This window comes from Lissotriton vulgaris, chromosome 8 (genome assembly GCF_964263255.1).
Source record: "Lissotriton vulgaris chromosome 8, aLisVul1.2, whole genome shotgun sequence".
NCBI lineage: Eukaryota > Metazoa > Chordata > Amphibia > Caudata > Salamandridae > Lissotriton > Lissotriton vulgaris.
Window position 1 is genome coordinate 1206321113 of NC_141696.1, and position 24457 is coordinate 1206345569.

Below are 24457 nucleotides of genomic sequence, written 5' to 3' on the forward strand. Positions count from 1 at the left end.
TTTACCTACTTTTCCTGTTTTTTCCCTCACAACTCTCTCGAACTCTCTCTCTTGTCCGCTTCCCTCCTTCCCAATGACCCTGCCTTGTGTCCCGCCCCCATCCTAGGAAACCTAATTACTTGAACCAAGAGTGCGACCGTGCAACTGACATGCCACCCGTCTGCGCTGCTCCATGCCTGGACCCCACCCAGTGCCCGGACCCCAGACATCCAGAGGAACACCAGCACAAAACCTTCAGTCATCTAGCCTGTACAATGCAACAACAATTGCAACTGCACCTCCCCACGATTAACAGCATGACCTTCTTCCTACTTTCACTGCCACATCCACTGCAACACAAAGCCCTTCGCTCCGGAAACCCCGCCCATCGCCACTGCAACAGGTCAACTCCAATACTTCCTGCTCAGCACCTGATCACTCCACAACCATGCTAGCAAGATCTGGGGCATATTCACCTTCCTCATGCCCGACATCGTCAAACTCATCAAAACTTGTCTGAACCAGGCATCAGCCCCTGAGATTGCCACTGCCAAACCTAACCCATAAAAGTTAAGTCAACGCTACTGCTCCAACGAGCACGGTGGTGGAATAGCTATCAATCACCAAGAGTCCCTCAACTGCACAGCCAATGCTGACCCCACCACGCCTATCAAAACCTACATTTTCACATCAACACCAACAGCAAAACAATGGTCAGAGGCACCCTCGCCTACAGACCTCTTGGACCACGCCCTGCCTTCTGCTCAACCATTGCCAACTTCATCTTCCCGCTGGCCATCAACTCAAAAGACTTCCTCTTCCTCAGTGACCTCAACTTTCACTTTGAATACCTCAATGACACCAACACAACCAAGCTACTCGAGAGCATGGAAATACTCGTGCTCTCCCAACTGGTCATGGACCTAACGCACATCACTGGAGATACTTTTGATCCCATATTCTGTGCCAGCAATGGAATCAGGTACAGACATGCCACCGAAATCACCTGGTCTGACCACTCCATTGTCCACTTCCACATCACAATAACCTCCACCATATCCACTGCCCGCACAAATCTTCTTACAGGAGCTGGAGCAAAGTAACTGAAGATCTTTGGACCAGATCCCTCAATGCCTCACCTCCCAAAGCCACCAACGACCTCAAGCGGTCAATCAGAAACTTCAACATATGGATAAACACCTGTCCAACCCAGGCACCCCCCTTAAACCCACCAAAACCTGCAGATCCTCCAAACATCACAGCTGTTTCACCCCAGAGCTCAAATCACTCCTGCAATCATCTACAAAGGATCTGGCGCACATGCAAAACAATCAATGAGTGTTCCAACTTCAAACTAGCCCTCAACGAGTACCACCAGCAACTAAAGACAGCAAGGAAAAACTCCCTGGCCTCCCACCTGGGCAATGACTCCAACCACAGCAAGGAACTATTCTGCATCATTCAAGGAATTTTCCAATGCCATAGCCCCCGAGAACACCATCACCTCCTCTCAGGAGCCCTGAGATTCCCTCACCGACTTCATCTACAGCAAAATTGCCACCATCTACGAAAACCTTGACCCCTAACCTCCTGTAACCGAACTCAACGGACTCCTCAACATCTCTAACTCCCACAAAATATCACTAAACACATGGGAAACTCTCTCCGCGAACACAACCTCCACTATCATGGGCTCCATCGGCTCAGGAGTTCACAAAGATCCCTGACCCCACCACATGTTGAACTTGGGGAAATAACACCATCAGAAAAGAACTCAACACCATCATCAATACATCCATTACCTCGGCCTCCATACCCGAAGGATGGAAACAAGTGAACATCAAACTGCTCCTCAAAAACCCCACCATGGACCCCAAAGGCCTCTAAAAACTAATACCCCATCTCCTTACTACCTTTTCCCGCCAAAGTACTTAAGAAAGCAATAAACCTCCAACTTACCCCCCTACCTGGATAACAACAACCTACTAGACACCTCACAACCCAGATTCCACTCAAATCACAGCACCAAATCCTCCCTGATTTCTGCCACAGACAACATTAGAACTCTCCTAGACAGTAGAGAAAGCATCACCCTGATTCTCCTGGATCTCTCTGCAGCATTCAACAATGTATCCCACTTTGCTGTCCTGCACGATGGCCACCAAATGGGGATCCAAGGGAAAGCGCTGGAATGGATTGCGCCCTTCCTCTCCGGATGAACCCAAAGTGTCTAAGCCCATCCTCAATGCTAGTCGAAAAACATAATCTGGGGCATCCCACAATGATCCTCCTTAACCCTTTCCGTGCGTCGGACAACCGGGAGCTGTCCGACGTCATGGTGGGCATGGGTGTCAGACTGCTCCCGGATGTCCTAGCACCCACCCATGGGAGAAGCGCTGGACCTCCCCCCATAGGCTGCCCTTCAAGCTGCCCCCACCTGGAAGCCCATCTCCTGCCTTCCCCCGCCCCCCCACGTCATCTAATGACGTCTGCGCGTGTCATTAGAGGATACCGGACGCACTGGAAGCCATTTGCTTCCAGCGCGTCCTTTGAACTGGATGTTTCTCGTGGAGGGGGGCATTTGACCAAAAGAAGCATTGGGGGAAAGGCGCAAGTTACTTACTTGTGTAACAATATATCTGTCAGAGACATTAGTTAGTGATAGATTCCTTACCTTAGAATATCCCCAGGCGTCAGACTGGATCCCGAAAGTTTTTCTGCTTAGCAGTACCTCTGCACGCCAGTAGGTGGCATCCTGCTGCTCTGCGTCCGCCACTGGCATCGTAGGCGCCGAGATACCATCACGGAGAGTACTAAGGGTCCACCCATGCGCGCTGACGTCAGTTCTGTACACAACTATTCCACTCCGAAACGCAGAGCCATGCAAGATACTGACAATTAGTGCATAAAACTAGGGCCCTAAAAGGGGATGACCTTAACCCTACTAATCAGTTCGCAGAACCGGGAGGATGGGTGGGGCAGTAAGCAATCTATCACTAATCTAATGTCTCTTACAGATATTTTGTTACACAAGTAACTTGTGCATCTAAAAGAGACACATTAGTGATAGATTCCTTACCTTAGAATAGATACCCCAGCAATATCAACCCTAGTGGAGGGTCTGCGAACAGGATTACACCAGAAAGTCACGGAAGACAGAACGGCCAAAGAAGCCATCTCTCAGGACCTGACTGTCAAGGCAGTAGCGCTTGGTAAACGTGTGCAGCGAGGCTCACGTAGCTGCCTGACAAATATCCTGCAAGGGTACACCGCGTTCCAAGGCAGTAGTGGCTGCAGTTGCCCTGGTCGAATGGGCACACAGCCTCACAGGAGGCTCCTTCTTGGTCAAGGAGTAACATGCTTTGATGCACAGAATGACCCACCGGCAGATGGTCCGTTTGCGCACCGCCCAAACTTTTTTGGGGCCCACGTAGCCAACAAAGAGTTGATCATCCACCCAACTGCTGTGTACACTGCAGATAAAATGCAAGCGCACGTTTTGGGTCCAGACGGAGGAGCCTCTCCTCTTCCCTTGAAGGATGCGGAGGCGGAAAGAAGGTGGGCAAAGTGATGGTCTGCCTGATGTGGAAGGGTGTGACAACCTTTGGCAAGAAAGAAGGACAGGTCCTTAGAACCACCTTGTCCGGATGAACAGAAAGGAAAGGAGGTTTAGAAGAAAGAGCCTGGAGCTCACTCACTCTTCTGGCAGAGGTGATAGCTACCAGGATAGCCGTCTTGAGAGTAAGAAGACATAAGGGACAGTTATGAAGGGGCTCAAAGGGAGCGCTCATCAGAAAAGACAAGATTCAAGTCACACTGAGGCCTTATGAAGGGTACTGGTTAAAACGTATGTGTAATGCCTTTAAGAAAACGGTTCACAACCGGCACTTAAACAGAGAAGGCTAATCTGGAAGCCATAGAATGGCGAAGATGGCCAAAAGATAACCTTTGATAGTGCCCAGAGCAGTGCCCTGCTAGGTCAAAGAGAGAAGGAGCAGAAGAACCTCAGAAAGAGGGGCAGAAAGGGATCCACAGTCTTAGCTGTGCACCATGCCACAAATCTGTTCCACCTACAGGCGTACACCATCTTGGTGGAGGGACGCCTGGCTGCCAGAATGACATCACAGACTGCGGGAGGAAGATCAAAAGGGGTCAACTGTCGCCGCTCAATCTCCATGCATGGAGGTGGAGGCCGGGCAGGCTCGGTGGAGGACTGTCCCCTGCTGCTGCGACAGAAGATCCTCCCAAAGAGGCTGACGGATCGGGGGATTGATGCTCATACTGAGTAGCTCGGGATACCAAATTCTTCGAGCCCAGTCCGGAGCCACAAGAATCACTTGGGCCCGGTCGCTCTTGATCTTCTTCAGCACTCTGGTCAGAAGTGGTATAGGTAGAAAGGCGTACAACAGACCGTAGCTCTACTCCGATGAAAAGCGTCGCCAAGCGAGTGCCACCTTGGAAATTCCAAGCGCAGAACTGATGACATTGTGCGTTCTCTTCGGTGGCGAATAGATCTAACCAAGGTTCTCCCCACTGCTGAAAGAGACCTTGCGCCACGTCAGAGTGCAGACTCCATCCGTGATCCATAAAGCACCGGTGGCTGAGTTTGTCTGCCGTGGCGTTCATAGAACCTGCCAGGTGTTGAACCAACAAGGTAATGCCTTGATGTTCCGGCCATGTCCAGAGGCGCAGAGCCTCCTGACATAGGGTCCAGGACCCCACCATGCCATGTTTGTTGCAATACCACATGGCAGTGGTGTTGTCCGTGAACACCTGCACTAAACTTTCCCGGAGAGATGGAAGGAATGCCTTTAGTGCAAGCTGGATCGCCCGTAGCTCCAGAAGGTTGATATGGAGTTGGGACTCCGCCGGAGACCAGAGGCATCTGATCTCCGGCTCTCCCATGTGGCCTCCCCATCCCAGGAGGGATGCTTCTGTCACCACTGTGTTCTCCGGTTGGGGACGGGAGAGGGATCTGCCACTGACCCAATCGCAATTTGTGAGCCACCACTGCAACTGTCGCGCAGCACCGCCCGAAATCTGGACGTGATCGGCCAGATTGCCCTGATGCTGTGCCCACTGGAACTTCAGGTCCCACTGCAGAGCCCGCAAATGCCACCTTGTATGTGTCACCAGCAGGATGCTTGAGACTCCTTAGCACACGTTTAATATATTATATTACAACTATATACATGTGTTTCCACCATACAGTTCACACACAAAATAAATTCTCAATCCTTTTATTCAGGGTTGGTTGTTGTTTATTTCAGGAGACGTCACAGCCGACACGTGTTTCGTCGTTTTGGGGAATGCAACCCCCGACTTTTTCAAGGCTGTTAGAAAAAAAGGGGTAATGTTGTAGTACATTACTACTGTTCTTAACATTTTTTCTAATCTTTTGTTATCATCATTTTGTGACTTATATAGATATACTGGTGGTGTGAAACTCCATTTAAACCATTAGTGCATGTTTGTTTTAATAAAGCACAAAGTATTTACAATCTGTGGGAATTATTGTTTCATTAACAATTAAAGGAGTATGAGCCCATTTAGTGACATGGAGAGACCGGTGAAGGTGTACTTAACATTATTTTTGGGATGGCATGCAAGTTCTTTTGAAGAACATTTGTGAATAGTATCTGTGTTTTTATAATAAAATAGTGAGTTCATGCATATTTAAGAACCATGCGCTTGGTACCTATTCTCCACTGTTTCTGTAGTTCTGTATGGAAGAATATAGGGGCGGATTGTCAGATCCATTTTGCTCCAGTTGGTACTATATTTGATTAATTTATTCAGTCCATAAAGTATGTATACGCAATACTTACATAATTTGAGGTGATAATTCCAACCCTCAGAGGGGTTCTTGTGGGGATGAAGTAAATATAGCGGAATCTTCTTCCAAGTATTGACCAGGATGTTGGTTCAATATCAGTAAGCTGTGAATAATGTGTCAAACTTAGTTTCGGTTAAACTGTGACACACTCAATTGTCTGACTCTACTTTAACTAATTAGAGAAGTCACATGCATTTTATTCGTATTTTTTATTATGTTATACTAAAGGGTATTCATTTATGAATGATTCAGGTAGAAAGGGGTGTTCTCGTATTTGGTAGTGCTCCCCTTATTTTGCCCTCGTGTTGTATATTTAATTTGAGTTCTTATTTGGTTTAATTTTAATATTAGGCTGCGCCGTACTGTTTTTCTTCATGGTGCTGCCCACATTAAGTTACCCCGTGTTGTTCCCGTTAGCGATGCCGTTTTTATATTCTATCTTAACACTGGCATGATTAAATTACAGCCATTCACGCTCGGTCGTGCTAAGCCCCACACAGTTACATGCGGACTGCGTTTAAACAGCAGTGTTCTAAATCTTTTTCCCTTAGCGAAGCCGTTTTTAGATTTTGTCTTAACACTGGCATGATTAAATTACAGCCATACGCGCTCGGTCGTGCTAAGCCCCACACAATTATGTGCGGACTGCGTTCAAACAGCAGTGTTCTAAGTCTAATCCTGATGCACGATCTCTAAGGTTGTTCTTATTTCTTACCTTATCGTGGTGTTCTTTTCCGGGAGGTAATACGTCCCTTCTGCTACATATGCGTTGCAGTGTTAGTCCGGTCGATTTGGCGCCATGTATTTAAATCGGAAAAGATACCCGTTAGTCTGCACGCTTCACTTCCGGGTCGTGTCTGTCACATAGAAACCCCATCCCATGATTTCCTGGTTGCTACTCAGGTGGCCATATTGGACTACCCACAGTGTATAGTAAGAATGGCCCTTTTAGCAGTATTTTAAAAAAAAATAATAGAAAATATCTCGATATCTATTTAGTTTATATTCATTAAAGGATAACGTATTCGTATATAGATTTCTGTAATTCACGATTGAAACATTTTATGTTTTATTTTTAAATCATTCGAAGAGTTTGTATAAACTAATATTATCGAATAATTTACAGGTCGGGGATTTGTTTAAGTCCAGAGTAAATTGCGGTGGTACTCAATTTATAACTTCTCATTCTGCCGGTGCTTCATATTTTCATGGTTCATCCTATTATTGGTGAAATACCTGTCTTCACAATGCGAGGGTTTCTAATTAGTAGTAATAAACTTTACCATTTAGTGCTCCCCATTGTATATGTGTTTTGTATTGGTCACATTGTTCACTATAAAATTTGTTTTGGGCCAGTCTCTATTCTATCGAATTTCTCCATCCCAAATGGGCTCAGAACACTGGTTTTCCCATTAAGTGGCCCACATCAAAGATCAATATACAGGCATATAATACAGTTTGATTAATGCTCATATATAGTACTGAATGCTTTTCTTTACATGTACAGGTTTTCTCATTAATCACAGTTTCTAATCCGGTTCTACAGATATTTGATCCTGTTGTGCTTATGTGCCTAAAAAATAATGTAGCTCCTGATCAATGTTGAGGCCCAGTTCTACACTCTGAAGTGTCATTATCCAGATGGCCTCCCTCCTTCGTAGAGCTAGTTCTCTATTACCCCCTCTGGGGTGGATAGGTACATGTTCAATTCCAAAGTACTGGAAAGAATGACTTTGTGTTTGTGCAGGACAGATGGACATGTGTGCTGCCACTGGGTAGCGCATGTCACCTTGTTTCACTGCCCTGATATGTTCGTTTATTCTTTCTCTTAGCGGTCTCTTTGTACTTCCTATGTATCGTTTGCCGCATTTGCAGTCTAGAGCGTATACCACATATTTACTACAACAATTAATTGTGGTGTAAATTAGATATTCCTTGTTGTGTGGCCCTTTGAATCCCTTTATCTTTTTGTAAGCCCATTTACACGCCACACACATTCCACAGCTAAAGAAGCCTGGGTCTGTCAGCCAGTTCCTCTTTGTAGTTCTTTGAGGGTAGCTCGGGCTCAGTATGTTTCTCAGTGTTGTCCCTTTCCTATATGTGAGTGTTGGTCTGTCTGTTATGTGTTTATTTAGTGTGTTGTCATTACTGAGTAAATGACAGTGTTTGTTTAGACTCTTTCGTAGGACAGTGGCCCAATTGTTGTAACCTGTCACCAATCTTATCTTCTCCTGTTTGTTTGTTTGTTTGGGCTTCTCTTTTAAGGTGTCTATTCTGGCTAGTTTATTTATTCTACACTCTGCTTTCTGCAGTTCCTTCTGTTTGTATCCTCTATTAGTAAATCTCTTAATCACTCCCTGTTTTTGTGTTTCAAACTCTGCGTCTATGCTGCAATTGCGGCGTGTTCTGACTAGTTCTCCATAAGGGATCGTCTTCTTCTGATGTTCTGGGTGAGCGCTAGTCGCGTGTAGTAAGGAGTTACAAGCTGTACTTTTCCAATATAGTCTGCTTTAGATTGTCTTATTCTCAATAAAGAATTCAACATCCAAGAATGGGAGTTTGACTTTACTGTATTCCATAGTAAATCTGATGTTGTGATCATTATCATTAAGATATGAGTGGAATTCTTGCAGTTTTTCTGGTGTTCCTGTCCAAATCATAAAACAATCGTCAATATATCTTCCCCAATACAGGATTTCTTTATTCCATTCTGAGGCCGGTGGACCCCAGATTCTCGTTTCCTCAAACCTTCCCATCACTAGGTTGGCATATGAGGGCGAAAACCTGGAGCCCATCGCCACTCCTTGCTTTTGCCTGTACCATTGATTTTTGAAAAGGAATATGTTATTGTCTAATATAAAGTACCTCTGAGCACTCAATTACATATTCCAGTAAAGTGTAACCAAATCTATACATATGTTTCAAATATTACAGCAGACCACAAAATTCAACAATTCCAAGTAAAGTATGACAGATCAATGTCTCTTGGTCGTCCTCAAAGTTTATTCCAAAGTTCCAGGTAATTTCCAAAATTCCAAAATGTCTTCAATACATCATTTCAGTGAGGATAATACTGTTGCCAATATTGTTGCCAACACGTGTTTCGTCGTGTGCAAATTCCACACATTGACTTCCTCAGGGCTGAAAAATTTTCAATCCTCTCCAAAAAATATATATAACCTCCTCTTCAATGTAAACTTGGCAAATGTCAAATATATCATGAATTATTTCCTCACGTATATTACACTGTTCTCTAAGTCAAAAGAGCGTCCAACTCCAAAACTACGTATCTTTGTGTGGGGACACCTCGTATCTTATCGACATGTCCAATTCCCCCATCCTTTCCACATGTACAGCGTCAATCTTTCCAATTATCGTCCCAATAATATCATAAGACCGTCAGGTATTCGGTTACGGTTAAATCCAACCTCTCAACGTTCTTCCCGTGTAACAGCGGCAAGTGTCCTCGATGTACCTCGGTGGTTTTAAAAACACGTCCACATACTCTGAAAACAATAAGAGAAGCAGATAAAGGGGGAAACATGGTAATAATGCTAAGTAAGGATTATGACCATGAAATACTTACCCAACTGCAAAACACTGAATGTTATGAACAAATAGGAGCCAACCCGATGTGGAGACTGATAGAATACATTAACAGACTATTGAAACAATGGCATGGAAAAGGTCTAATAGATGATAATGAACACACTTATTTGAGAATAGATAGACCAAGATACCCATGCATTTACACAGTACCCAAGGTACACAAACCCCACACTTTCCCCCCAGGTAGACCAATTATATCGGGCATCGGGGGACCAACTGAAAGGCTTTCAGAGTATGTGGACGTGTTTTTAAAACCACTAGTACAAAACCTCCCTTTGTACATAAGAGACACCAAACATATTCTAGGGACCATGGCAGACCTACCATGGGATGAAAACATGATAATGGTCACATTAGACGTAGTCTCTTTATATACTTGCATCAAAAGAGACACGGGACTGACTGCTGTTAAACACATGCTTAACAGGAGACCTGCTAGCGCATGGTCACACACGGAGATGATCTTAGAGATGATTGAAACAATTTTAGACAATAACATATTCCTTTTCAAAGATCAATGGTACAGGCAAAAGCAAGGAGTGGCGATGGGCTCCAGGTTTTCGCCCTCATATGCCAACCTAGTGATGGGAAGGTTTGAGGAAACGAGAATCTGGGGTCCACCGGCCTCAGAATGGAATAAAGAAATCCTGTATTGGGGAAGATATATTGACGATTTTTTATGATTGGACAGGAACACCAGAAAAACTGCAAGAATTCCACTCATATCTTAATGATAATGATCACAACATCAGATTTACTATGGAATACAGTAAAGTCAAACTCCCATTCTTGGATGTTGAATTCTTTATTGAGAATAAGACAATCCAAAGCAGACTATATCGGAAAAGTACAGCTTGTAACTCCTTACTACACGCGACTAGCGCTCACCCAGAACATCAGAAGAAGGCGATCCCTTATGGAGAACTAGTCAGAACACGCCGCAATTGCAGCATAGACGCAGAGTTTGAAACACAAAAACAGGGAGTGATTAAGAGATTTACTAATAGAGGATACAAACAGAAGGAACTGCAGAAAGCAGAGTGTAGAATAAATAAACTAGCCAGAATAAACACCTTAAAAGAGAAGCCCAAACAAACAAACAAACAGGAGAAGATAAGACTGGTGACAGGTTACAACAATTGGGCCACTGTCCTACGAAAGAGTCTAAACAAACACTGGCATTTACTCAGTAATGACAACACACTAAATAAACACATAACAGACAGACCAACACTCACATATAGGAAAGGGACAACACTGAGAAACATACTGAGCCCGAGCTACCCTCAAAGAACTACAAAGAGGAACTGGCTGACAGACCCAGGCTTCTTTAGCTGTGGAATGTGTGTGGCGTGTAAATGGGCTTACAAAAAGATGAAGGGATTCAAAGGGCCACACAACAAGGAATATCTAATTTACACCACAATTAATTGTTGTAGTAAATATGTGGTATACGCTCTAGACTGCAAATGCGGCAAACGATACATAGGAAGTACAAAGAGACCGCTAAGAGAAAGAATAAACGAGCATATCAGGGCAGTGAAACAAGGTGACATGCGCTACCCAGTGGCAGCACACATGTCCATCTGTCCTGCACAAACACAAAGTCATTCTTTCCAGTACTTTGGAATTGAACATGTACCTATCCACCCCAGAGGGGGTAATAGAGAACTAGCTCTACGAAGGAGGGAGGCCATCTGGATAATGACACTTCAGAGTGTAGAACTGGGCCTCAACATTGATCAGGAGCTACATTATTTTTTAGGCACATAAGCACAACAGGATCAAATATCTGTAGAACCGGATTAGAAACTGTGATTAATGAGAAAACCTGTACATGTAAAGAAAAGCATTCAGTACTATATATGAGCATTAATCAAGCTGTATTGTATGCCTGTATATTGATCTTTGATGTGGGCCACTTAATGGCAAAACCAGTGTTCTGAGCCCATTTGGGATGGAGAAATTCGATAGAATAGAGACTGGCCCAAAACAAATTTTATAGTGAACAATGTGACCAATACAAAACACATATACAATGGGGAGCACTAAATGGTAAAGTTTATTACTACTAATTAGAAACCCTCGCATTGTGAAGACAGGTATTTCACCAATAATAGGATGAACCATGAAAATATGAAGCACCGGCAGAATGAGAAGTTATAAATTAAGTACCACCGCAATTTACTCTGGACTTAAACAAATCCCCGACCTGTAAATTATTCGATAATATTAGTTTATACAAACTCTTCGAATGATTTTAAAATAAAACATAAAATGTTTCAATCGTGAATTACAGAAATCTATATACGAATACGTTATCCTTTAATGAATATAAACTAAATAGACATCGAGATATTTTCTATTTTTTTTAAAAATACTTAAAAATACTGCTAAAAGGGCCATTCTTACTATACACTGTGGGTAGTCCAATATGGCCGCCTGAGTAGCAACCAGGAAATCATGGGATGGGGTTTCTATGTGACAGACACGACCCAGAAGTGAAGCGTGCAGACTAACGGGTATCATTTCCGATTTAAATACATGGCGCCAAATCGACCGGACTAACACTGCAACGCATATGTAGCAGAAGGGACGTATTACCTCCCGGAAAAAGAACACCACGATAAGGTAAGAAATAAGAACAACCTTAGAGATCGTGCATCAGGATTAGACTTAGAACACTGCTGTTTAAACGCAGTCCGCACGTAATTGTGTGGGGCTTAGCACGACCGAGCGCGTATGGCTGTAATTTAATCATGCCAGTGTTAAGACAAAATCTAAAAACGGCTTCGCTAAGGGAAAAAGATTTAGAACACTGCTGTTTAAACGCAGTCCGCACGCAACTGTGTGGGGCTTAGAACGACCGAGCGTGAATGGCTGTAATTTAATCATGCCAGTGTTAAGATAGAATATAAAAACGGCATCGCTAACGGGAACAACACGGGGAAACTTAATGTGGGGAGCACCATGAAGAAAAACAGTACGGCGCAGCCTAATATTAAAATAAACCAAATCAGAACTCAAATTAAATATACAACACGAGGGCAAAATAAGGGGAGCACTACCAAATAAGAGAACACCCCTTTCTACCTGAATCATTCATAAATGAATACCCTTTAGTATAACATAATAAAAAATACGAATAAAATGCATGTGACTTCTCTAATTAGTTAAAGTAGAGTCAGACAATTGAGTGTGTCACAGTTTAACCGAAACTAAGTTTGACACATTATTCACAGCTTACTGATATTGAACCAACATCCTGGTCAATACTTGGAAGAAGATTCCGCTATATTTACTTCATCCCCACAAGAACCCCTCTGAGGGTTGGAATTATCACCTCAAATTATGTAAGTATTGCGTATACATACTTTATGGACTGAATAAATTAATCAAATATAGTACCAACTGGAGCAAAATGGATCTGACAATCCGCCCCTATATTCTTCCATACAGAACTACAGAAACAGTGGAGAATAGGTACCAAGCGCATGGTTCTTAAGTATGCATGAACTCACTATTTTATTATAAAAACACAGATACTATTCACAAATGTTCTTCAAAAGAACTTGCATGCCATCCCGAAAATAATGTTAAGTACACCTTCACCGGTCTCTCCATGTCACTAAATGGGCTCATACTCCTTTAATTGTTAATGAAACAATAATTCCCACAGATTGTACATACTTTGTGCTTTATTAAAACAAACATGGAGTTTCACACCACCAGTATATCTATATAAGTCACAAAATGATGATAACAAAAGATTAGAAAAAATGTTAAGAACAGTAGTAATGTACTACAACAACATTACCCCTTTTTTTCTAACAGCCTTGAAAAAGTCGGGGGTTACATTCCCAAAACGACGAAACACGTGTCGGCTGTGACGTCTCCTGAAATAAACAACAACCAACCCTGAATAAAAGGATTGAGAATTTATTTCGTGTGTGAACTGTATGGTGGAAACACATGTATATAGTTGTAATATAATATACTTAACGTGTGCTAAGGAGTCTCAAGCATCTTGTGGCTTTTGCCTAACTAGAAGAGGGAAAGTGGTTCTCTTTTCCTTGTAGCACCGTGGATATATTATAATTGATTACCCAAATTTTGGACAGGTGCACATCCCTCATTGGCGCCAATACCTAGTAAAATTACCACTATTCTAGTAGCTAAACATCTGTCACCAGCAGGATGCAGGAGGCAATAAGGCCCAGAAGCCAGAGGGTCATCCTGACTGAAACTTGGGATAGAGGCTGAAAGAGCAGAATAATAGCGTGAATATTCCTGACTCGCTGCTCGGGAGGATGAACCCAAAACAGTGTCAAATCCAGAACTGCTCCAATGAAGGGGAGCTTCTGAGAGGGTCTCAGGTACGACTTCGGCAAGTTGATGGAGAACCCCAGTAAATGCAGGAGGTCGGCCGTAGTCTGGAGGTGGGTGACGACTGCCTGATGCGAGCCCGCCTTCAACAGCCAGTCATCAAAGTAGGGGAAGACTGACACTCCTGAAATGCGCAGAAAAGCTCCGACCACCGCCATCTCCTTTGTGAACACCCGAGGCGCACTGGTAAGGCCAAAGGGGAGCACAGCAAACTGATAATGCTCCTGGGCTACCATGAACCGCAGATAGCACCGGTGGGCCGGCAGGATGGGGATGTGAAAATAGGCATCCTGCAAGTCCAACACCACCATCAAGTCTGCAGGGTCCAGGGCAGCCAGGACCTGAGCCAGAGTTAGCATCTTGATCTTTTCCTTCCAGAGGAAGCAATTTATGTCCCGGAGGTCCAACATGGGGTGCAGACCCCCATTGTCCTTCTTGGGGACCAAGAAGTGGTGGGAATAACAGTCACTCCCTACTTCCTGACCGGGAATGCGCTTGAGGGCACCCTTGGCCAATAGGGCCGTGACTTCCTGATGGAGAAGATTCAAATGATCCCCTGACATGTGATGGTACCGAGGTGGCATGGCCGGAGTGGAGGACAGAAAGGGGAGCGAGTAACCATGGCAGATTATATGCAGCACCTACTTGTCTGAGGTAATTTCGCGCCAGTGGTGGAGTTGGTGGCAGACCCTGCCACCCACCGGCGTGGGGTGCTCCCTGAAGCTCAGATTAGGAAGGCTTAGAGGCAGAAGCTGCGGGGGTGGAGGTGGACCGACCCGGCCGCTGGTTACCAGACCTGCCCCTGCAGAAGCCACGTCCGCAGCTGCACTGGGGCTGGTTCTGCACAGGCTTAGTGGATGAGCGAGTATGGGCGGTCTTACCCTGGCCACGAAAGGAACTAAACCCAGACGAGGCAGGCTCTTTGTGGACTGGCCTGCCAGTCTTTAAAGCGCTCAAGGGCATTGTCAGCCTTGTCACCAAAGAGTCGGGAGCCATCAAACGGCATGTCCATGAGCGAGCTCTGGACATCGGGTAAAAACCGGGAAATCGCAACCAGGCATGGCGCCGCAACACCACAGTCATGGAAATCGCCCTGCCCACCGAATCAGCAGTGTCCAGACCACACCTGATGGCAAACTTCGCTGCATTCTTGCCCTCCGCAACCGCTCTGGAAAGGACAGCCTGGACCTCATCAGAACACTGCTGCAAGACCTCGGCTACTGACTCCCACACCGCGTGGGAGTAGCGGCCCAACAAGCAGGCAGTGTTAACTGACCACAACCCCAAGCTGGCTGAGGAGAACAACCTGTTGCCATATTGGTCCAGCCTCTTAGAGTCCTTATCTGGCGGAGCCATGGGAAAGGCACTCTGCGAAGTAGAGACCTGAATGACCAGGCTCTCAGGCGTGGGGTGAGTGGTCAAGAAGGCAGGATCACCAGGCGCTGGGCGATGACGCCTAGCGACGTTCTTAACCACCGGCGCTCCCGAGGCCGGCCGCAACCAAGTGTCCAAGAGGACTTCGGTGAGGGCCTCATTGAAAGGGAGCAGGGGCTCCAACAACGTACATGTCGTTTGGAGCACCTCCGTAAGGAGGTTGGTTTTAAGGGCCACTGTAGGGAGGTTGAGATAAAGAGCCTCCGCAGCCCGACGTAACACCATAGTGTAGGACGCGCACTCCTCCATAGTAATTCAAAGTAAAAAATGTCTACAAGGGGTTTCACTTGTACTGGAAATGCTCTTTTGTTTCAATTAATTTTGAGTCAGTCATGGACAATCGGACTCCAAAGTGTCCAAAAGGGCAACCACAGTAAATGCAATTTTCAAAAAATAGAAAAACAAAGCACACAGAAGATCCTATTCGTATAAAATGAATTTATCTGATTTTAGCATGTTGAATTTGAAAAGGGTACATTGGAACAAAGTGAATATCAGCAAATAACGTTATGAAAGGATGTACAAATTAATTTAGACACACAGATCATAACCTACATCAGCTCCTGAAAAAAAGAATGCAAATATTGTCTCAACATAAATAAATATTGCTAAAGAAACTGAAGATTTTTTTGGAGTTGACAGGACTGTCGGCGTTTCGGTCTGTGTGGCATCAGTCCGTTGAACCATCCTCAGGACAATTGATTTTTTGCAAGATATAAAACCTTCCGTTGTATTCACAAGGTAATAACAATGACCTTGAGCCAGGGTTGCGATTACAAACCACGTTTGAATGACTTGTAGTATGAAACAACCAATTTGCCGTTATGATGAAGCCAACAACGGGTCTTCCTATGTTCTTCAAAGATGCGATAAAGTCAAATTTAATTTTGTAGTGTAATTCGAACCGCGGTTGAGTCTGGCAGGGTAGCGTCCAGGCCCCGGGGATTTTTTTTTTATGTTGGAGTGCGGCCACTTGAACAAGGGTCGCTCTCCTTTATTGGAGAATGATTGTGACCATTTCTGCCCTCTTTGGGAGGCTGTATGTTTTTAGGCCCATCTGTCCCCAAGGGGGAGTAGAAGCCACTAGACACCAGGTTTTTTTTAATGTAGGTGTTTTGAATTGGCCTCTTGGGCAAGGGTTGCTCCCCTTTTAGGGGGTTCAATTTTTGAGCTGTTTCTGCCCCTCTTGCGGGCAGATCACCCTTATACTCTGCGGCCTGCCTACCCCTTAGCTTGGCTGTTGGATTGTTTTGGACTGGTGCATTATTTGCATAGGTGACTGTAATGTTTTATTTCTCCTTTTTATTCTAGTGCAAAGCTTTTGATTCTTGTTTTGCAGTTTTGGCAGTGGTAGCTCTGCAGTTTTGCGTAGTTGCATTTATTTGGTAAGAAAAACATTTTTGTTGTGTTTACTCCAAATGAGTATTATTGTCATGCATGAATACATTTTTTTGTAGGTGGTGTCATATTTAGTTAGTATTTTGAGCATGAAATTCTTTGTGATGTGTTTTGCATTGTCTGATGTGTAATTTTCTTTTCTTTTTTCTTTTTTTAGTATTGTTGATCCTTACTGTGCCTTTGACGAGTAGGTGGTGGTGAGTCTAGCTCCTTCTGACAAGTGAGTGGTATAGTTTTTGAATCCATAGGTCTTTGTGATAAAGCCACATATATTAATTATTTTACAAAGTGTTTGTTGTTGTTGACTTGATTGACAAGTTACCTTTAATAGTAAGGATTATGACTGGACGTAGAATTACTGCAAAGCAGGTGGTTGGGATGCTTTTTGAATCTTCCTCTGAGCAGGATTATGAGAGTGACAGTGCGTCTGAGGGAGAGGAGGGAGTGCAAGATTCTGGCAGTGAGTTTTCTGTCCACGAGGAATCATCTGATGAGGAAGCTACTCTCAGTGCAGATTAATCTACTTTCAGTGCAGATGAAGTGCCTGTTTTAGAGGATGACACTTATGTGTCGATGGTGCAGCAAGAGACATCGGGATTGCAGCCTGAGGCTTCCTACTTGAAGTGCTTGAGTCAGGGTTGATCTAAACATGGTGCAGCCGGTGTTGCCCACCTTTAGTGGTGATTCAGGGTGTAGAGTGGATTGTGAAAATTGTTTGCCTATACAGTTTTTTCAGTTGTTTATGGATGATTTATTTTTGGCTGAGATTGTTGAGCAAACTAATTTGTGTGCTGAACAGTTTTTGAGGGACAGCAGTGCCGGACATAGGCCCCACTCTATAACTTCCCGGTGGACTTCCACAAATCTGGATGAGATGAAGAAGTTTGGGGATTTTACTTTTTTGGTGGGCTCGATAAGGAAGTCGTCCCTGGCTTCATATTGGTCTATGATTCCCTTTATGTCAACAGCCATATTTCCTGCAATTATGAGTCGTGATTGGCATTTACTTTTTCTTCGGATGCCGCACTTTGTAGTTAATGCCTTAGGGTTGTAACAAGATCACCCCGAATGTGACTGTCTTTTTAAGATTCAGCCTGTTCCTGATCACTTAGCAGGTTGATTTTCAGAGATGTATACTCCAGGGAAAGGGAAAGAAATAGCGGTTGATGAGTCTTTGGTCCTGCTGGAAGGCCGTTTAGTTTTCAGGCATATTATTGAATTAGGATGTATATGTTGTCTGAGAGTAGGACAGAATTTGTCTATAATTTTCGGGTGTACACTGGTAGGGATTCCACTATTGACCCCCATGGTTGTCCATCCACTTTTGGAGTTTCAGAGAAAATTGTGTGGGAACTTGCTAGATGACTGTTTAACAGAGGTCACCATTTGTACCTCGCTAACTTCTACACTGCTGTACAATTGTTTAAGGAATTGTTCAAAGTGGAAACTTTTGCTTGTGGCACAATCCGCTCTAACCATAAAGGTTACCCAAAAAAGCTTCTTTGCAAAAAGCTTCAGAGGGGACAGTGCAGAGCCTTGCGTAGTGAGGTGCTGCTAGCTGTGAAATTTGTGGACAAGAGAAATGTGTACACGCTGACTACCATCCATGATGAGAGTACTTCACCTGTGACTATTTGGGGTGAGGTCGCTGAAGTGCGCAAACCTGTTTGCATTGTAGACTACAATAAGCACCATGGTTGCTGTTGATAAAGTAGATCAGAGGTTGGAGCCTTACACTGCTGTTCGTAAGGCTTACATTTGGTATAAGAAGTTGGCCATCCATCTCTTCAATTCAGCAACTTTTAAAGCTTTTCTTGTGTTCAAGGAGTCTTCTTCTGCGTCAAGATGACTTTTGTTCAGTTTCAGGAGTCTGTGACAGGCAGCCTTGTTAATGTGGAACAGGCAAGTGTTCCTCAAATTGGAGTGGTGGAGGTTGAGGCTATATTGAAAGATCACCACTTTCCTGATTAAATTCCTCCCACGCCCAAAAAAAACAATCCCTGTAAGAGATGTAGTCTGTTTGCATAGAGGTATGCGGAAGGAGAGTCCTATGCACTGTGCCGATAGTCCTTTTAATCCTGGGCAGTGTGTGCCCACATGTTTCAGATTGTATCACACTCAAAAGAGTTTTTGGGAACAACCGTGATTTTAATAGTGTACTGCTTGGTCTGTATGGTTTTATATACTTGTTGTTCAGTTTCATGGTTGGCATTGGAATAATGTCTTTAGTTACTGCTGTTGTTTTTGTAGTTATAGTTTTGTATCTAGTTGCAATTGGTTTGTGTTTTCTTTCTAGTTAAAATACATTTGATGACGTGTGAATGGAATGGGTGGGCTGGTGCTTGGCTGGCAGTGTGCGTGGGCTGGCATTTGGCTGGCAGTGTGTGAGTAGTGACTTGCTGCGGGTCATTACACACACTGCTAGTCAAATGCCACTGCAGACACTATGTCAACCACTAGCCGGTGAGATTGCTTGGTCATACAAAAGTGAAGGGCCCTTGAATGGCGCTGTCTGTTGATCTGAATGTTGTAATGTGCTGGGACTGTGGCTAGCGGTGTGAATGGTCTTGTGTGTCACGTATGAAAGGTGTGTGAATGGCCTGTGGCTTTACAGCTTACGAGCTGTTAGTCATTGATTCAGGTTGTTAACCTTTTAAATATTAACAGTGCATTTCCTTTTTGTGAAATCTCTTGTTAATAGAATTTTACACTCTGAACCTTCACTCACCCTTGTGCCAAATCCAACCACTATGTGTGAGCACTTAAGTAATTGTTCATTTTGAAGTAATATTTGTCTTTCCTGTCTCTCTCTGCCAGGTTGTACATTGTCTCCACATTGTCTGTGGATGTGAGTGTTGTAATGTGCAAGGGCCACAGCTAATGTAATGTAATGTAATGTAATGATGATACTTGTAAAGCGCACTGTTACCCCATCTCGGGGTGTCCTGGCGCTGAAGACCGCTGGGGAACCCGTCCTGGCTTTCTCTGTGAGATAGTCCCTTCTGGGTATCTCCAAGGTGAAACCAGGCATTCCCGGCGTCTGTGTGGGGCAGAGTTGCCGAGTGTAATCCCTGGTTAGAGTAGGCACCGAGGCGAGAATTATCGAGTCCGTTGACCCTGGTCCACGACCCTGCCGCGTCGGCAATTGAACCCTGGTCCCGGGCCGTTCTTTGTTTCCGGGTCTGCCGCCGCCTCTAACCAGTGAGCCACACCACTCCACACTCCTGGTGGTGTGAAAGTGTTTCTCAAGTATGAAAGGTGTGTGAATGGCCTGTAAAGAGGTTGGTGCCTTGTCGTAGCTTTACAGCTCACAAGCTGTGAGTCACTGGATCAGGTTCTTAACCTTTTATTTATTAACAGTGCATTTCCTTTTTGTGAAATCTCTTGTTAATAAAATCTACATTTTGAACCTTCCACTCACCCTTGGGCCAAATCCAACCCATATGTGTGTGTACTTGAGGAACAAATGGATAGGCAGCCATATTTGTCTTATCTGTCTTTCAGTGCTAAGGTGTACTCTGTCTCTCGGGAAAGTAAAACAACTTTAGATATCCCAACAAGTTTTTTTTTACTCACAATTCCATGCATACCTCATAATATGACTACAGTCACTCATTTTCCTTGCACTACTGTGTCATAATATTCTGGTGTCAGAAAAACCAAAATGTTCCCACCACACCAGCATTCCCCCCAGGTCTCCCGATAAAAATGGTACCTCACTCTCTTAAGTGGGTGAAGTACCCTTAACAGGCAAGGGCCCAAAATGTATTGAGGCAACATCAAAATTACCTATCACTGAACAACCTGGTTTTTGCAAAGGGGGTCAACTGGGTTTTTGGCCCTGGGCTCGGTGGACATCTTGGGAAACCTACTAAACCCACACATTTCTGTAAACTAGACACCTGGGGGGGTCCAGCGAGGTATGGCTTGTGTGGACCCACCCAAGGTGTTCCTACCCAGAATCCCCTGCAAACCTCAAATGTAGTTGAAAAAAACAAATTTTTCTCAAATTTCTGTGTGGGAAAGTTGTGGGATCAAGGGGGGGGGACACAAATGTCCTACCACTCAGCGTTCCACCGGGTCTCCCAATAAAAATGGCACCTCATTTGCGTGGGTGGGCCAAGAACCCACGACAGGGAAGGGCCCAAAACGTATTGAGGCGAAATCAAAATTACCTATCACACACAACCTGGTTTTGCAAGGGCGGTCACCTGGGTTTTTAGCCCGAGCTTGGCGGCTATCTTGGGAAACCTACCAAACCCGCACATTTCTATAAACTAGACACCCGGGGAGTCCAGCAAGGTATGGCTTGAGTGGACCCCCCAACGTTTTCCTACCAAGAAACGCCTGCAAACCTCAAATTTAGCTGAAAAAATCACATTTTCTCAATGTATGGGAAAGTTCTGGAATCTGCATGGATCTATAAATTTCATACCACCCAGCTTTCCTCTAGGTCTCACGACAAAAATGGTACCTCACTCGCATAGATGAGTGAAGTACCCGCGTCAGGGAAGGGCCCAAAACGTATTGAGGCAACATCAAAATTACCTATCACAAAACAACCAGGTTTTGCAAGGGCGGTCAACTGGGTTTTTGGCCCTGGGCTCGGCGGCCATCTTGGAAAAGCTACCAAACCCACAAAGTTCTGAAAACAAGACACCCAGGAGAGTCCAGCGAGATATGGCATGGCCAAAAATCCAGGTGACCCCCTTTGCAAAACCAGGTTGTTTTCTGATCAGTCATTTTGAAGTTGCCTCAATACATCTTAGCCCCTTGCCTGTTGCAGGTACTTGACCCACCCACGCAAGTGAGGTACCATTTTTATCGGGAGACCTGGAGGAACGCTGGGAAGAAGGAAATTTGAGGATCCATGCAGATTCCAGGACTTTCCCACACACAAATTTGAGGAAAATGTGTTTTTATTTTACAATGTATGAGGTTTGCAAGATATTCTGGGTAAGAGAACCTGGTGTGAGCTACACAAGTCACGCCATCCCAGATTCCCCTGGGTGTCTACTTTTCAAAAATGTGTAGGTTTATAAGGTATCCTTAGGTGCCAGCAGAGCAACTAAATTTGAGGTTGTCAAGGGATTCTGGGTAAGAAAACGCAGGGGAGTCTAACCAAGCCATACCTCTCTGGACTCCCCCCGGTGTCTAGTTTTCAGAAATTTTGGGCCCTTCCCTGTCGTGGGTCCTTGTCCCACCCACGTGAATGAGTTACCATTTATATCGGGAGACCCGGGGAATGCTGGGTAGGAAGAATTTTGTGGATCCATGTAGATTCCAGAACATTCCATCACAGAAATGTGAGGAAAGTTTGTTTTTATTTTACTAAGTATGAGGTTTGCAAGATATTCTCGGAAAGAGAACCTGGTGTGAGCCACACAAGTCACGCCATCCTGGATTCCCCTGGGTGTCTACTTTTCAAAAATGTGTAGGTTTATAAGGTTTCCTTAGGTGCCAACAGAGCTAGAGTTAAAAAATCTAAAGCTAGGCACTTTGCAAAAAAAGGGTCAGTTTTCACTGTAAAAATGTGGTGTGTCAATTTTGCGTTTTGCATCGTTCCTGTGACCGGCAGTAGGCCTACCCACAATAGTGAGGTACCATTTTTCTCGGAAGACTTTGGGGAATGCAGGGCTGCAGGACTTTTGTGTATCCATGCAGATTCTAGAACTTTCCATCGCAGAAAAGTGCGGACAAGTTTTTGCTAGAGTTTGAGGTTTTCAAGGGATTCTGGGTAAGAAAACCTGGTGAGAGCCACACAAGTCACCCCATCCTTGATTTCCCTGGGTTTCTACTTTTCAAAAATGTATAGGTTTGCTAGTTTTTCTTAGGTGCCGGGAGAGCTAGGGTTCAAAATCTTCAACTGGGCATTTTGCAAAAAAAAAGGGTCAGTTTTCACTGTAAAAATGTGGTGTGTCCACTGTGCTCCACTGTGCGTTTTGCACCGTTTCCTGTCGCAGGCAGTAGGCCTACCCACATAAGTGAGGTACCATGTTTCTTGGTAGTCTTTGGGGGATGCAGGGTGGAAGGAATTCTGTGGATCCATGCAGATTCTAGAAATTTCCATCATAGAAATGTAGGGAAAATGTGTCTTTTTTGCTAGGGTTTCAGTTTTAAAAGGATTCTGGCTAAGAAAACCTGGTGAGAGCCACACAAGTCACCCCATCCTGGATTCCCCTGGATGGCTACTTTTTAAAAATGTATAGGTTTGCTTGGATTCCTGAGGTGCTGGCAGAGCTAGGGGTCAAAATATGAAGCTAGGCACATTGCGAAAAGAGGGTCAGTTTTCACTGTAAAAATGTGGTATGTCCATGGTGCGTTTTATGCCGTTTCCTGTCGCGGGCACTAGGCCTACCCACACAAGTGAGGTACCATTTGCACCGGAACACTTTGGGGAAGGCAGGGTAGGAGGAATTTTGTGGATACATACTGATTCCAGAACTTTCCATCACAGAAATGTGAGGAAAATGCTTTTTTTTTACAGAGTTTGAGGTTTGCAAGGGATTCTGGGTAAAAGAATCTGGTGAGAGCCAGACAAGTCACCCCATTTTGGATTCTCCTGGGTGTCTAGTTTTCAACAAATATATAGGTTTGTTATTTTTCCCTAGGTGCCGGGATAAGTAGGGTTCAAAATCTACAGCTGGGCACTTTGCAAAAAAGTGTAAGTTTTCACTGTAAAAAGGAGGTGTGTCCACGTTGCGTTTTGCAAAGTTTACTGTCACGGGCACTAGGCATACCCACACAAGTGGGGCAACATTTTTCTCAGAAGACTTAGGAGAATGCAGGGTGGGAGGAGTTTTGTTGATCCATGCAGATTCCAGAACTTTCTATCACAGAAATGTGAGGAAAATGTATTTTTTTACAAAGTTTGAGGTTTGCAAGGGATTCTGGGTAAGAGAACCTGGTGACAGCCACACAAGTTCATCTCTATTCATCCATGTGTCTAGAAGATCAATTTTTATCTGAAAAGGAGCATCTTACTCCGCACTGATTATTTGAAGAACATTCAGAATATTTGACCGTTATATCAAAAGGTCAGTATGTAATCTATATTCGTGCAGGGCGTTTTGACTAGTGTTGTTGGCATCTTGAAGCGTGCAAGGCCCTTTCCCTTCGTTTAATAGTGGGCGGCATGTCTATCTTTTTTGAACCTGATGTTGGAGATAGGACTCCATTATTTATGTGAGTAGTTCCACACGTTAGAGCCAAATTAACTGCTTCAGGGTGGCATTTAGGCTCATCATCACATGCTTGATATAAACTTTGTGTAATTGCTGCCACCAAAGTTTAGAGAAAATTATATATTCTTTCCCCTACTTCTGCCCTCCCTTTATTCTTTGAATTTTTCTTTCAGTGTTGGGTGACGTTGTGCACACATGTTATTTGGTCACACGGGTAGGATTATGTTGGAGAGTTATATGCAATTGTACTGTGTAGCTCTCTTTGTCTCTTCTAAGTATAGTATTGGTGACATATACTTTGTACATTTTTAGGTTCCCTGGGAATTGTATGTCTGCATCTGGAGAGGCCCTGAGGAAGGTGGCTTGTTCCACCGAAACGCGTGTCGACCATTCTATTGCGGAATCTCATTTAATGCTCTGAGATTCACCTATTGATAAAGATTCGTCTTTGTCAATTAGATCCCATCCTTGTTCAGATTTTGTTTAAAAGTTTAAATGTGTGAGAATGATTGGTGTGAGAGTGGTATGATTCCAGGGACTGTGTGTATATACTTGTGATAAATTGTGAATTTCTTTCTGATGAATTGTGTTTGTTTTTGATAATTGTTTGTTTTCTCTTTCATTGTATATA